Source organism: Canis lupus, chromosome 11, assembly GCF_003254725.2.
Source record: "Canis lupus dingo isolate Sandy chromosome 11, ASM325472v2, whole genome shotgun sequence".
Classification (NCBI taxonomy): domain Eukaryota; kingdom Metazoa; phylum Chordata; class Mammalia; order Carnivora; family Canidae; genus Canis; species Canis lupus.
The window spans coordinates 14807188-14821637 of record NC_064253.1 but is presented as its reverse complement, the minus strand read 5'-3'; the positions used below and the strand labels follow the sequence as shown (position 1 = coordinate 14821637).

The 14450-nt window shown below is 39.7% G+C and overlaps 2 long non-coding RNA genes across 5 annotated transcripts in view; one reads left to right on the top strand and one right to left on the bottom strand.

The window, feature by feature from the left end:
- Positions 1-14450, top strand: part of LOC118350176 (uncharacterized) — a 323534-nt gene that overhangs the window by 176202 nt on the left and 132882 nt on the right. Inside the window, exons 4-6 of one of the 3 annotated variants that reach the window (XR_007413937.1) lie at positions 5756-6112; positions 6423-6535; positions 7106-7441. This is a non-coding gene — a long non-coding RNA (uncharacterized LOC118350176). Of the gene's footprint in view, positions 1-5752; positions 6113-6422; positions 6536-7105; positions 7442-14450 lie in introns of those variants that run through there. The other 2 variants (XR_007413936.1, XR_007413938.1) reach the window with 2 other exon arrangements.
- Positions 9819-14450, bottom strand: part of LOC112650102 (uncharacterized) — a 38417-nt gene continuing 33785 nt past the window's right edge. Inside the window, exon 4 of one of the 2 annotated variants that reach the window (XR_003129955.3) lies at positions 9819-10338. This is a non-coding gene — a long non-coding RNA (uncharacterized LOC112650102). The remainder of the gene's footprint in view (positions 10339-14450) is intronic. The other variant, XR_003129956.3, reaches the window with a different exon arrangement.

Here is a 14450-nt window from a genome sequence, read left to right as displayed (position 1 = left end):
GGATGGAGCTAGCCAGAAGTGTCTCGGCTCGAGAATGTTGAAGAAAATTGACGTTGTTTGCTGATTGCACCACGTCCCCACCCCTCCAGTATCAAAAGGACAGCAGCATGGCAATCTGCTGTGTACGTAAATAAAAAAGTTGAGGAAAGACGTGTACTCAGCATGCTCTTAAAACATCTGTTCTAGTAAAACACTTGAAAATAATCATGCACTAACAGGAGAAAAACAGCTGTGTGTGAATCAGTAGGCTCCACCATATGCACGCCTGGGATAGATATACAATAAAATCCTCAGAAATGGGCCCCTGGGGCATTTGGATCAGTGGACAGACTATTGATTATGTGTAATTTTACTGTGAGCTGTTGTTATTTAGCTACATGGAATATACTGTGCCTGGAGTCCTAGGGAAAGCTTTTACTCAAGGATGTGTTACTTAAAGCCTTTTATGGCAACTCTTGCAAAGCAATATATAAGCAAAAATTACCCTCAAGGGAAGGTTTTGAGGCACCAAGAGGTGATGTTTCTGCAACTGAGTCAAGGAGGTGACTCTGTGCTTAGCCCAGGGCTTCTTTTGCACTAAATTGTATCCTAGGGTTTGATCCTGCTCTCTATCCCTTGTTTTTGGTCAACTAGCTCCAGTATGATCAGATTTTCTTATCTGTAGAGACAAAGGGGCTGCTTAGACTCCACAGGTATAGCTCCCGTGGATCTTAGTACTATGTCTCTTTCCTCAACCCATCTGGGGAAAGTTGTTGGAGTACAGCGAGGACACTTTTCTTTCCCCAGGCAGTAGAAAATGTATTATAAAAGTAGAATAAGCTTTCTCTGTACTTCTCCCTGCATCTTGTAAAATTTTGTTTCTGGAAACACTTAGTATTGAAATTAATTTGCTTCTAAATTAATAACCCATTGCTTACATGCTGCAATTGCACTCAGTGCTTCAAAAAAAAAATCACTTGAGGTTAAAAAAAGAAGTGGGTCAGCTCTTGTCCTCCAGATGTTGATGATGTGACTGGGAGAGGGGGGTGGGAAATGCCTTTTTGCTTCTCTTTTTTCATGCCCCATGGTGAAAAGCCCTGATTTCTTTGAGGTTTCTCTTGTAAGGTGCAAAGCACCGCAGCTCCATATTCCATCTAGATGCTATTTTTCTTGTGTTGAAAGAGCATTCCAAAATTTATCAGCCTTTACTGGATTCAATCAAGCAGCCACTCAGAGCTGCTCAAGGCGGAGTTGTACTTTTCACCACTGACATGTGGAAAAGCAATCAGACACTGAATTATATGGCTGGCTTTCTTTGTCTTCATCTGTTTAAAGTACTCACCGAACCCCAGTGAAATAACAGCGCTGTGCGGAAAAGCCCTTGGAAAACCTCATTCATCATGAAGTTGGTAGGGAGACCCGAACAAATAGCTCAAGGGTCGACTTCACAAAAGGCAAGAACAGACAGTGTTTTGATGTTTTCAGGGGTCCTGCTGTGATCGTCATTTTGCCTCCCTTCACCCCCACACCCACCTTCCAGACTTGAAACATTTGGAACCTTAGACATCAGGCAGCTAGAAAGTGAACTTCTCATAGAGGGTTAGTGTTGCAGCTGTTACAATAATAGCATTTCCAGACCTTGATTATCCACTTTGAGAGCCACAAATATATCATTAAAAGCAGTTTGTGTGCCCCTGTGTATCAAGGACTATGCCACCAGCAAGGCGAGCTAGGATCATCTAAGTCGAGGTGGAAGGGACAGACCTGCCGTATCGAAAGGACAGGACAGATGCTAGCTTAAAGCTGACCTGCCCTGTGGGGATGAACTGCTCTGTAGGTTATTGTTAGTGGTTTAAACTTTAAGTTTGGCTTTCTCTGGGGAACTGCATGATTCTAGCTTATACTCCAGTCTCTTCATTAGATATTTGGGCTTAGGGCATGTAAAGAAATTTTAATATTTGCTGAAGCCAAATATAATTAATGCTGTAATTTGGTTTCAAAAAGGCAATGCATTATAAAACCTAGGATGTGTCATTTTTAGATTATTTATAGTTTAGATAACCCATACAACGGATCCTCTATAGTGTAGATAATTTGCAGTAATTTTAAAGGATGTTAGAAGTGAGCTGTCAGTTCAGCTTCATTTTGGAAGAGAAGGGGAAGTCATTAAAATTGGATTTCTCAAGGAGATAGGAGTAAATACCTTCTGCTTAGGGAAAAGATTGAGTTTCAAGAGTATCTTGGGATAAAGGTTGTGCCAATCTGGTAGGCTCCCTGTTTTGGTTTTGCAGCCACTTGATCCTGGGTGTGAACTGGTACGTGTGTGTGTGTGTGTGTGTGTGTCTGTATGTGAAGTCCACATTTATGCATAATGGTGAATCTGATTTTAACTTGAATCCTAACAAGAAAAAGGTAGGCTACTTGTCAAAGTATGATTAGTATGCAAGACTTTCCATTTTCCTGTCATGCCAGAAAATGACAAATAAGAAATGTAAGGTATAGATGAGTTAGTGTGCAAAATGCTCAGGTCAGTGAAGCTGTTCTGGAGAAAATAGGTGGTATATTAGTGCCAAGAATTTTGCAAAGTGTGTTGGAGAGAAGCAAATCTCTTGAGGAATCCTGTTGGAATATCAGCATTTTACAAAGAATTTCAGCAATTACTGGGTATAGGGAAGAAGAGTTTATTTTATAAAAAAAATCATGGTCCTGATATATGAAGGCAACATAAAGCCAAGGGAGCATGGGACAAAAGTGCATTCACATATACATATGAATATCTATCTACAGCCCTGGACAATTCCAGAAGGAAAGGGTTTCAAACCGATTCAATCCAGAGGCTAGACTATAAGCTGTTGCAAAGCATTGAGAAATCAGAAATTGAGACTTGAATGTGGTGGTAAAACTTTGCTAAGTGTCATTGTGTTTAAGCTAATTGTGCATGTAGAAAGTTCTCATTGTATATTGAGTTCATTTCCTTTCAACAAATCCTTTTGTTTTCCTCATATGGTCTAGAGTTGAGGAAATATTCTAACTATTATAGTTATATGTGTCAGTGTTCAAAATCTGGCCTCTACAGCAGCAAAACCAGCTACGCAGCACCACACAAAAGGATGTTGCTCTAACTAAGTATATGTTCCAAACCAGGGAGTGTTATAGCAGAAACCTGCTTGTCATATCCTCATGCCTCTGATTCTTACTCCATTGAGTCCTTTCTCTAGGTTAACTACCTTTTTCTGAGGTCCCCATCATCATCTACCTATATCAATACTAATAGGTGAACAGATAACCAGATACAGACAACTCAATCAAATACAAACCTAGAATGATCTTTCTTAAGACAAAATGTAACTCAATCCATATGAAGGCAATCTATAACTGAAATACCACACCCAATAATGAAGGTACTTTCATGGTGTGGCGAGAAGGGCATTTAATTAGAAATCATTCTAGGCCTCACTCTGCTTTTTGAATTGATTGGCTTTTGGTGATCTCCTTAACTCTTCTGGGTATGGGCTTCCTCATCTGTCAATAATGGGATTGGATGTATTGGTGTACATCCAATGTACACCAATGGTAATGGTGTTATTCCTTTCTACTGCGTTGTAAGATTGTGGGAATTTGACAGAAATCTGTTGCTCTAGAGAGGGGAATTTCATATGTGTGTATATATACATATATATGTATTTCATATATAATTTCACATGCATATTTTATATATTTTATATATATCATGTGTGAAGTTATATACTCCCTCACTTTCACTGTTTTGGGCAGAGAAGTAATTTCATAAAACAATATTGGATAAGTTACATAATCAATAGGAGAGCTTGAAAACCAGTTTGGGTCTCTGTAGATAGGTTCAAAAATGCCCAATATGGTGTCACAGAGCAGGCCTAGCCAGAAGTTTGCAGAAGAACAGGGGTGTCACTTCCTCTGCATTAGACCTGCACTGTGTCCCACTGCCACTGTTACCCAAGGAGCTTGTCTGCTCACACTCCTTCTCCAACCCATGGGAATTCCCACAGTTTCTACATTTTTGCACACTGTCTTCCAATGTAAAGGCTGTGGCCCAGGGCACATGCCCATACCATACCTACTGGAGAAGCCCCAGCAGTGAGTTTCTAGAAATTTTGACATTTATCTGGAATTTGGTCCTGTCTCCTACTGGGACTTGTGGTGTTGGGAATTCCCAACTGTAAGTAAGGCTTCTGAAAATTTGCAAATATCCGCCATGTCATCTTTATGCAGCTTAGTAGACAAATACTCTGTTCTGAGATGGAGAGTTTCTCTATCGAAGTGCAGGACTTCACCCTGTCCCAGGTTAAAGCTCTCTCAGAGCTTTAACTGTGTATCTCTTCCTTGTTAGTACTGCCTTCCTCCTTCCCCGATGATTAAAGCCACTTCTCTTTGCTTACCTCTAATTTCTACCGAAATAATCTCTTTCCTCTCCTCCTTCCCTCCCTCCCTTGTGCTCTCCTTCCATTCCTTCTCTTTTCTTCTTCATTAGTCTTTAGAATAAATAAATCAGAAAGTTATTTCTCTTTGACCAACTACTACCAACTGACTTGTAACATTTGAGCCTTAAGTCAAAGTATGTTATCTGTGAATTACCTGGATAAGAATGTACTCGGATATCTACAATGATTAAAGAAAATGTTATTTATCACAAGCACCACATGCAGAAGTTCAGAACTGGGGATGGAAGGCTTGGGCAAGGGAATATTGGAAAGAATTGTCCAGGTGTACATTGGGTACACATGAGAGTGACATGGGAATGAAGAGGTATGTTGGTAGTTTTTTGTGAGGAAGCTCTTTGGAAAAGAGGGTGAAGGCTAAGTTCAATTCCATTAGACTCTGAGCATATTGCTGTTCTGTCCAGAAACTGGTTGGGAAGATAATACAGTTGATGTTGAGTCCTTTAATGCATAGATTCCACGAGAAGCTATTGTTATACTTTATGTGAAAAATTATAGTGTGTACACAAAAAAATATAGCTCTCGAGCTTCCATTGGAAAATGTTATGAAGATACAATAAAACAAAACATAAGCCAGCCCAGTATAAGCCTGAAAAACAGTAATAAGTGAAAATGACTGCTAATAGCATGTTGTCAGTGATATAATGTTGCTGCCTTTTGGGTGTCAGAACCGGACCTTTTCTGAATTTATTATAATACTCACAGGGGGAAATGCTGTTTGTTACTAGCTTCTAGAGCATCTGGTAGGGTAACCTTTAATTCTGCTTAAATGGAAATTGACAAAGCAGATACATGTTATGCTGGTTCTTGAGAATTAGTCCCTGGGGAAGGCTCTTCTGATTCAGCATTCCTGAATTATGTGCCATCTTCAGAATAAGGCTTGAACATCAAATGACCCTCAATGGTTCAATCTGTGTAAATAAATCTAAGCCATATGAATCTGACACAAATTGCTTCATTCAGTGAATTGAGTGGTTGCCAGGGACTGCCATGGTCGAGCACTGCTTAATATATTGACTTCATGGATCTGAATCCCCTGCTTATATAAGGAGGTAAAAGTTAGCGGTCATCAGAGGTCCAGATCACATTTTGAATGGATAATACTGTCTTGTTGGATTACAGACCTTGAGAGAATACGAAAGCTAAAGCGGGAAGAATTCCTTCCTTTCAGTCTAAAATTATTATTCTGGTGTGAAAATCTGTGTTTTAGCATCCTACAGAAGAGGAGTTATTTTGTAGGGGGCATTTCATATGTACGACAGCTAGACTTTATTATGAAAATTATTTTCTTTTTCCAGCAGCCAAGCTACCAGGGAGACTTCGTAAAAAAGAAGAAGAAGAAGAAGAAGAAGAAGAAGAAGAAGAAGAAGAAGAAGAAGAAGAAGAAGAAGAAACAAGTTTAACTAGAAAGGGAAACCGCTTTCTCTGTCTTCTCTTTCCTTCATCTACAGCAATCTCTGTGTGACTGAAGAAATAACATCGAGGTGGACCTGGTGTTGTTAAAACTTTCTCCTTTGTTCAGGAGCTGAGTTTTAAAATAATTGAGGTGAAGGCGAGTTCCAGAACACCCCACAGCCCTAGGTGATTGTCAGATGTTCAGTTTGTCACTGTGGAAGCCCTGGAGAAGTATCTTGGTTGCTGCTGGCAGAGGTTATCAGGTGGGTTGGGAGGAGATAAAGTAGAAAGAAGAAAAGGATGAGAATCGTTTTATGCAAATAACACAATAAGAAAGAGGAGGACAAATGCAAAGGCAGGTGGCAGGGGGAAGTCTGTCAGCATTTTGTGTGGAAATGGAAGTGGAAGGGTGTGGGAGAAAGGCTGACTGGTGCAGTGGAGGAATCAGATGATGGCTTCGTCGGCTTCTGTTTCTGCTGTCACTATTGTCATGATCACCAGCTCTTATTTGTGGGACGCTGGGTCTTGTCAGGGTCCTTCTCAGGTACAGGTGTCTATTCTCTCATTTTCCAGGCCCACGGATTTCTTCAAAATATAGGGCATGTGAAGAGTCACTTGGCCTGGGGGCCGGGAGATCCTCCACCGCCTTGGAAGTTGAGATCAGCCAGGCGCCAGGGGCGACCCAGGTAACTTTCTCTTTGTCAGTTGGAAAGAACAAGAGTTAGTTCCTGGGTGTGCCTTTGGGAATGACTGAAGTGACTCGGCACTGTGGCTAACACCGCGTTGGGCATAGAGCACACTGGTCTGTCAAGTTTCTTTTTTTCCTTCTCTAGTTAAACTTGTTTCTTTATCCATGATTAAATTTTAAAAATTACTCCCAGCTCGAATATTTAACGTAAATATTTCCCTTCTCCTGAATTACGTGATTTGGGGGTTCTTCAGTAGAAGTTGTGTTTTTTTGCTCTGTCCTTGTTATCATTTAGAAGTGTTGAATGTAATACCTTGCATCTAAGCAAGTGCTCATAACTTTTATTGAATTAATTATGGTAAGGTTAAGGCAGTAACAACGTTTTTGAAAATAAAGCTTTTCAGGTGGGACAGCTTTCAACGAAGCAAGATATTATAGGTGACAAAAATGTTATGGATGGAACCTTTCACAGCCATAGTTTCTCAGGGAGAAAAAAAGGTCAGGAACTACAGCTAAAGGCAGCCTTACCACATGTGGGCTCCAGACTGATAACAAGTTTCTTTTCTAGAGCGCAAAGTATTCATTGGGTTTTGCTCAGAACATCAAGATCTCAGTGAGAGTCTACGGGCAATACTTCACCTATGAGAGAATTCTGCTGACCTAGAGCAAATAAATGTTGAAATTGTTCACCACCTTTCCGAGTGGCCTGCCACACAGAAGGACTGACATGAGGATGCTCTTTTTTCTCTCCACTTAAGTAATACTTTCCTAGTAATAATGTTTTCATAGTCACATTTCATTTCCATTCACAGCAGAAATTTTCTCTTATTACCTTTTATACTTGGGTTCAATAGGTGTGCACGTTTCCAAAAGAATAAAATGAAATCCACCGAGTAGACAGAGACATGAAGGAGACAGATTTTTATGTCTTTTTGGTCTTTAATACTTTTATACTTTGGGTAGGAGGTCTTAATTCACTAATTCCACTCCAGTGGGTCCTGCTGATAATGGAAGGCTAAGTTGAATGTGGGTAATTTAGAATGCCACAGACCACTTCATCAAAAATGTTAGTTATTGTAAAAAATTGGCTGCCCTCACTAGTGTTAGATTCTATTTGTACTAGTGGGTGAGAAAGGAAGACAGTTATAGGAACAACAAAAAAAGCCTCATACTCAGAAACTAGTCCCTTTCAGTTTAGATCTGGTTTCTGTATTTCCTACATAGTCTTGTGCTAATTCCTGCGCTTCTGTTTCATCATCAATAAAACAGGGAAAGTAAAAGGAATTATCTTGTTGGATTTTTGTGAGGATTAAATGAAATAACAGAGGTTGGAGAACCCAGAAGAATGTTAGGCCTAGAGTTGACATAATATTAGTGGTATGATTCCTGAATGTTGGTTATAGTTTTTTGGATTTTAAATTTTCTAATCTTGTAACTTCTTTCTTCTTCATGATAATATCAGGACGTGGGATCCAAAGTTGGGGAATTTATGAGTGAGTGTGTATGTGCAGCATGTATGATTTTTTTTTCTCTAGGCGAGTAAGTAGGTTTTATTTCAGATAGTTAGAGTTATTAACTTTGAAACATCCTTCAGTAATCCAGTTTGAAGAAGAGCCAAACAATAAAGTATCATATTTTTCATCGAATGGGATAATGTCCAGTGGGCATGTGACATAAAAGAATGTATTATGCAATGAGGATATAAAATTAAATGTGTGTAGATGGATAAGGAAGTCCACCCAAAAGGATAATGACTTAGGAGTTCCAGAACTTTATAGAAGACGTGGGTTTTTTAAAAAAGATTTTATTTATTTATTCACGAGAGACACAGAGTGAGGAAAAGACACAGGCAGAGGGAGAAGCAGGTTCCCCACACAGAGCCCAATGTGGGACTCAATTCCAGGACTCCAGGATCATGATCTGAGCCAAAGGCAGATGCTCAACCGCTGAGCCACCCAGATGCCCCTACAGAAGAGATTTTGTATGTTGTTAAATATACTGCAGTAGCTTTTTTCTTGCTGACATCTTATTAGATCTTCATACTCCTATTCAAAATCTGAAGATTTCAAGTATTCTTTTCAGATCCACAGTGGAATAGAGGACAGCATTAAAGACTAAAATCAGGTTCTCAAATTGGATTTCCAGGGACATGATGGCAAGGAAAGTAACAAGTAGGCTCCTTGTTAACTGTTCGATAGTGCAGAAAAAGACGATCTGTCCCTAAGTAGATTGGCAGAATTTAGATGCAATTGAGGCATAGAAATATTCTTAAAGAGGCGTTTTCTTTTTTTCAGGTTGGCCTCACTGAGATAAATCAAGCTATTTTTTTATGTAAGAGTGGACAATGTGTTAGAATGCTTCAGTTCAATATTCTGTATTTTTTTTCTCACTTAGAAAATAACATGAGCTTCTTTAGGAAGACCTGGTTGTCCTTCATGACTGTGTCACTAATAATAGGCTGTGGGCAAGTAGCTTGCCATTGCTGAACCCCAATTTTGGTTAAATGGTAAGAACCAAATGCCAAGTGCAGGTAGGAGGGCAGTATTAAATGGGTGAACTCCCTGGGAAGTAGGAGCCAGGCACCAAATGTTAGCCATTGTTCCCTCCCTTCCCCTAGAATCCCTTTCACTATTTATTATATTCCACATATGAGTGAAACCATATGATGACTGTCCTTTTCCAATTGACTTATTTCACTCAGCATAATACCCTCCAGTTCCATCCACGTTGAAGCAAATCGTGGGTATTCGTCTTTTCTGATGGGTGAATGGGGAAAATTAGAGCAGGAGACCAACCGCTAGAGACTCCTAACTCTGGGAAACAAACAAAGGGTTGTGGAAGGGGCAGTGGGTAGAGGGATGGGGTAACTGGGTGATGGGCACTGAGGAGGGCACTTGATGGGATGAGCACTGGGTGTTATACTATATGTTGACAAATTGAATTTGAATTTAAAAAAAATGTTAGCCATTGTTATTGTACGTACTACGTCTAACCAGACTGGCCAGCATTCTTTCACTACTCTCCTTATTCCTACCTATTTTGCATTTCAAAGCCTGCAAAAATAAATGAACTCCTCCAAAGATAGGAAGTTAAGGATTTCAGCAAATCATCCTAATTTCTCATTATCCTTAGCACTGTAAGGGACTGTGAGCATGTGAAAAAGAGAAAGAAGAAATTTCGCTTGGAGGTTACCATACCCCCTCCCTCTGTATGTTCATTCTTGAATGCTTTCGACAATGGTAATCACCTGAAAGGTAAACACATAGCAAGGAGGAGTGAGCACATTTTGTTACTTAGAGGACGGATGGTTAGCAACAGATGTTTATTCAGTCTTACATATATTCATATTTTACATCAGTTTCTTGATAACTCTATGCATTTTTTAAAAAAGGAGCATTTAAATTTGCTACAGATGTTTCCTGAAAACCATTATTAGAGTGAAGAGAAACTGCATTTGGAAGCAATTGTGCAAAGGTTTAATTTTTATTTCTAAGGGAAAATGTGTGCATGCAGTAAAAGTAATAAAGGAAAGCTGAATTTCCCTTGAGGTATACTTGGCTGAATAAAATCTGCTACATTATCCTTCAATCAGCCACTTAAAAATTTTAATTGTGTAGACTCTTAATCACAAGGAAAGTAACCTTTGCGTGAGCTTTCCTTTGTGGAGGGGAAGGGGAGGGCTACCATCTTTTTTTCTTCAGCTCCTTTGGAGGAATCCTGTCTTATTTCAAAATTTCTGTGTGTCTCCTATGCTCCTCCAGGCTCTAAGCTTTGACTTTCAGGCTCATTATGCTGTATTGCCTAGGAAAAAAAGCAGAACAGTAATGAACAGGGTTTAAACAAGCAGGTACTTGGTTACTGCAAAATGCCTCCAAGCTAACCCCACTCTAAATCCCTGTAGTGTGTACAGATGGGTCCCAGAACACTTGCTGTTCAACAGTCCCTGACTCAGCAAACCTAATGCTGTTCAGGTCCCTCTCTGTGGCTCATTCTTCCCTCTTTCCCTTAAGTGTCAGAGTGACACAGCATATGCCATTTTGGAAATGCGTTGCAAGTTGGTACGAGATGCAGATCTCCTGATTTTCTTTTTACACATTCAGTGGCAATCAAGGGAGCTCTATAGTGTGATAAAGTTAGAAGATGATGATTTTATGACTCTTAAAATTTGACTTTCCACATATCTCATGAAAGAACTTGCACTTAATTGAGATTCATGTGGTTTTCTGGGTACAGAATGAATTGGTAACTGTGAATTCAGTGAGAATCGATGAAGACACACTTCCACCATCTGAGGGATGCAAGGGGCAAGGCTAATTACCCAGAGAATCTCAGCAAAGCATCTCTTAGGACAATTCAGCCTAGCATTGGTACTCCATACCATTAGTCTCTTCTATGGCTTTCCTGGGTGAAGTCTGATGCTGAGATGCTGTGCCTTTTAGTGTCTCTGCCAATATTTCTTGTCACTAGGTGCCAGCCATATTAGAACAGGGTCATGTCTTTTGTCTTGAGTCATCCAAAGCCAAAGGGAAATGTGAACACAAAGCACGGGGACATCTCATGGCAATTTTTGCTTACTTTTAAGGAACAGTTTTATTGAGGTATAATAGACCTATAATAAACTACTCACCTTCTAGTGCACAATTTGATGTTTTGGTATATGAACATACCTGCGAAACCGCCACTACCATCCAGACAACAAACACACTCATCACTTTCAAAATTTTCTTTGTCTCCTTGGCAATCCTTCTCCCATTCACGAGCAGTACCTGATCGTTTTTTCTTTTTTGTCAGTATACAATAGTCAGAATTTCCTAAAATTTTGTATAAATAGAATTGTGTTTTATGTACTCTTTTTGTGTCTTCTTTCATCCTGCATGTTGATTTTGCTTCACGTATGTTGTTTATAACATCAGTCATCTCTAATCTTTTACCACTGAATAGTATTCCATTGTATGTTTATACTCCAGTGGGATACATGTTCTTGTGTTGATGGGCATTTGGGTGAGTTCCAGTTTTTCGCAATTTCACATAAGGATGCTGTGAATATGTGAATGCTTGGCTTTGCTGCCTCCTCCAAAACAAGAGGTACAGACTTCAGAGAGCTGTGTCTCCTCCTTGCCTTTCCTGTTTTTGTAAAATAAGGAAAATAATTGTACCTGTCTTGCAAAACTGTTGTGAGGGCTGCCTGGGATAATGCATAATAAAGTGCTTACTAAAGTTCCTGGCTTAATAATTGTTAGTTTTTTAAACATTATTATCATTATTGTTATTGTTTACTTGTAACATTTGCTATGATTTTCCTCCATTTGCATTGGCTTCCACTCACCCTGTGCCAAGTAGTACCTCTTAAAGCATGTAACACGCTGAGGCTGAAATGTGTGACTCACAGTTATCATTAGAGTCTGTGAGCAGTCACATTGAAAATGGATATTATCTTAAATCTGGGCAAGAAATTATTGGCAAAATAATCCCCAAAGTCTGAATTCAGCAATTAATTTCATCAGCTGTGAAAAATATTAGAATTATTTCATCCTTAGAATCAACCAAAATGAAGCAATTGTTAATAAATTGAGAGAGAACATCAACCACTATGCCAAGAGAAGCCCAGCTGTGTGTTGACAGGAGCCTTGGCAAGACTGGGTGTGATGGTTTGGGATGGCATGCCATTCGTTCACAGCATTTCCACAGCTGGCAGCCAGTGCTGTCATGAGCTTTGCTGACAGGCAGTAATCTAATGTGCTATCCCATTTATTCTATTTTTTCTCTTCAGCTTCCTTTTGGTTTAGCATTTTGGCATTTGTATTCAGTCCGTCACATTCCATCTTGTTGACTTTTTTGGCCTTGGAATAATTAAGATTGTGAATCTTCACAGTGAGTTTGGCTATTGTCTATTTGCCTGTCTGATCACTATCTCAGTCAATAACCGATTAGCACTCCTCTCCCCCCCACCCCCCCAGGAAGTCCGTGGATGCCATGGCCTCTTGTATATATGTCAGGGTAACTGACACTAAAGTCAGTTTCCCAGGATGTATATGACAGCATCTGCACATTCTAAGGGCTTATTTGGAAAGGATAGTGTATGCCAAACTTCCTAGTGTTTTCTTGGCATCTGGTTCTTGTCTAAGTTCTAAGAAAGAGAAAATATTCTGAACAAATGCCCAACGGGCTTTTCATAAAAAAATAGTCTCCTTCTGATATACTACTTGTTTCGTCTCTGGCTCCCCGCAACCTCCAGAAGGAACGTGCCATGAAGGTGATAACTCTGGCCCTTTCATTTACTGCTATATTCCTAGTATGTCAAACAATTCCTTTTAAGACTTCAATAAATATTTGTTGAATGAATTAATGAAATCATTCAGTAAATATTCTGAGCATTGAATATTGTGCTTGAACCTGGAAGTATCAATTAACTCTAAAGACTAGTTTCTTGTCCTGATAGAGCATATATTTTAGATAGGGCATGAGATACAGTAAGTGAAAAATACTTACAGATTGGGATTATAGATTATGATTAACCATTATGAAGGGTTATTTGATTAAATGATGAATGATTACCTGGAGGGGATGGCAAAGCCAAATGGGGAGATCTAAGTGATGAGAATAAACTAGCCACATGGAAAGGGAAAGGTCAATCATTTAGACAGCACAAAATTGCAAAGGGGAAAAGGGCTTGGCATATCTGAGGAACAGCGAGAAGACTGATGTGACTTCAAGTAAGCAAAGAGGTAAAAGCGATGAAGTTGGAGAGGTGTAGGTGAACTACTTTATGAGACCGTGTGGACCATCACATGATAAATTGTAATGGTAAGTTGTTGGAGCATTTTAAGCTGGAGATGACATCTGATTTATGGTTTCCAAGATCATTCTAAAAGCTACATACAAATTGTATTGGAAAGGATTGAGTAGAAACAGGAGAGTCAATTAGAAATTTCCAGAGTCCAGTGGCTTTGCTAAAGTGGTGGCATTGGAGATGGAGAGAAGTGGATTGATTTGAAATACACTAGAAAGAAGTACTGACTCAATCTGATGATAAATTCAGTACATGGAGGGGATGCATAAAAGTTGAATGAAGAATGATTTCTAGGTTTTTGTAGGTATACTTAGGTAGTTGGTCAGGCCATTCAATGACTAAGAGGTGGCACCATTCATTGAGATGGCAATGACTTGAAGAAGATTCTCCAGAGAACCATATAAATGGAGAGGGAGGGTGGCAGGAAGGAAAGGAGAGATTGATTTTAAGGAATGGATATAACTATGAAGCATGAGAAGTACCAAGTTCTAGAGTCAGCAAGCCAGAGACCAAGGAAAGCTGGTGATGTTAAAATTCTAGTATAAGGGCAGAAGACTGATGGCCCTCTCAAGCATCCAGCAAGAAGGGTTCTTTCCTTCCTTCCTTTTTTTTTTTTTTTTAAGATTTTATTTATTTATTCGTGAGAGACACACAGAGAGAGGCAGAGACATAGGCAGAGGGAGAAGCAGGCTCCCTATGGGGAGCCTGATGCAGAACTCTATCGCAGGACCCCAGGATCACGGCCTAAGGCAAAGGCAGATGCTCAACTACTGAGCCACTCAGATGTCCTGAGGAATTCCTTTCTACTTGGACTTTTTGTTCTATTCTGATCTCCAAATGATTTGGACAAGTCTTACCTCCCTTAGTGGGGATACCCTGCTTTATTTAGTCTATCAGTTCACACGTTAATCTCATCCAGAAATACTCTCACAGAAGCACTCAGAACAATGTTTGACCAAATGTCTGGGCACCTGTGGCCCAATCAAGCTGACATATAAAATTAACCATCATAAGAGCTAATGCTGATAGGTGCTGACACCCCTCAAAGTGGGGAGGAGGGTGATGTGTGCATTTATCAGATCAAAACCAACCTGGTTAGCCTCCCCCATGAAAAAAAATCAAG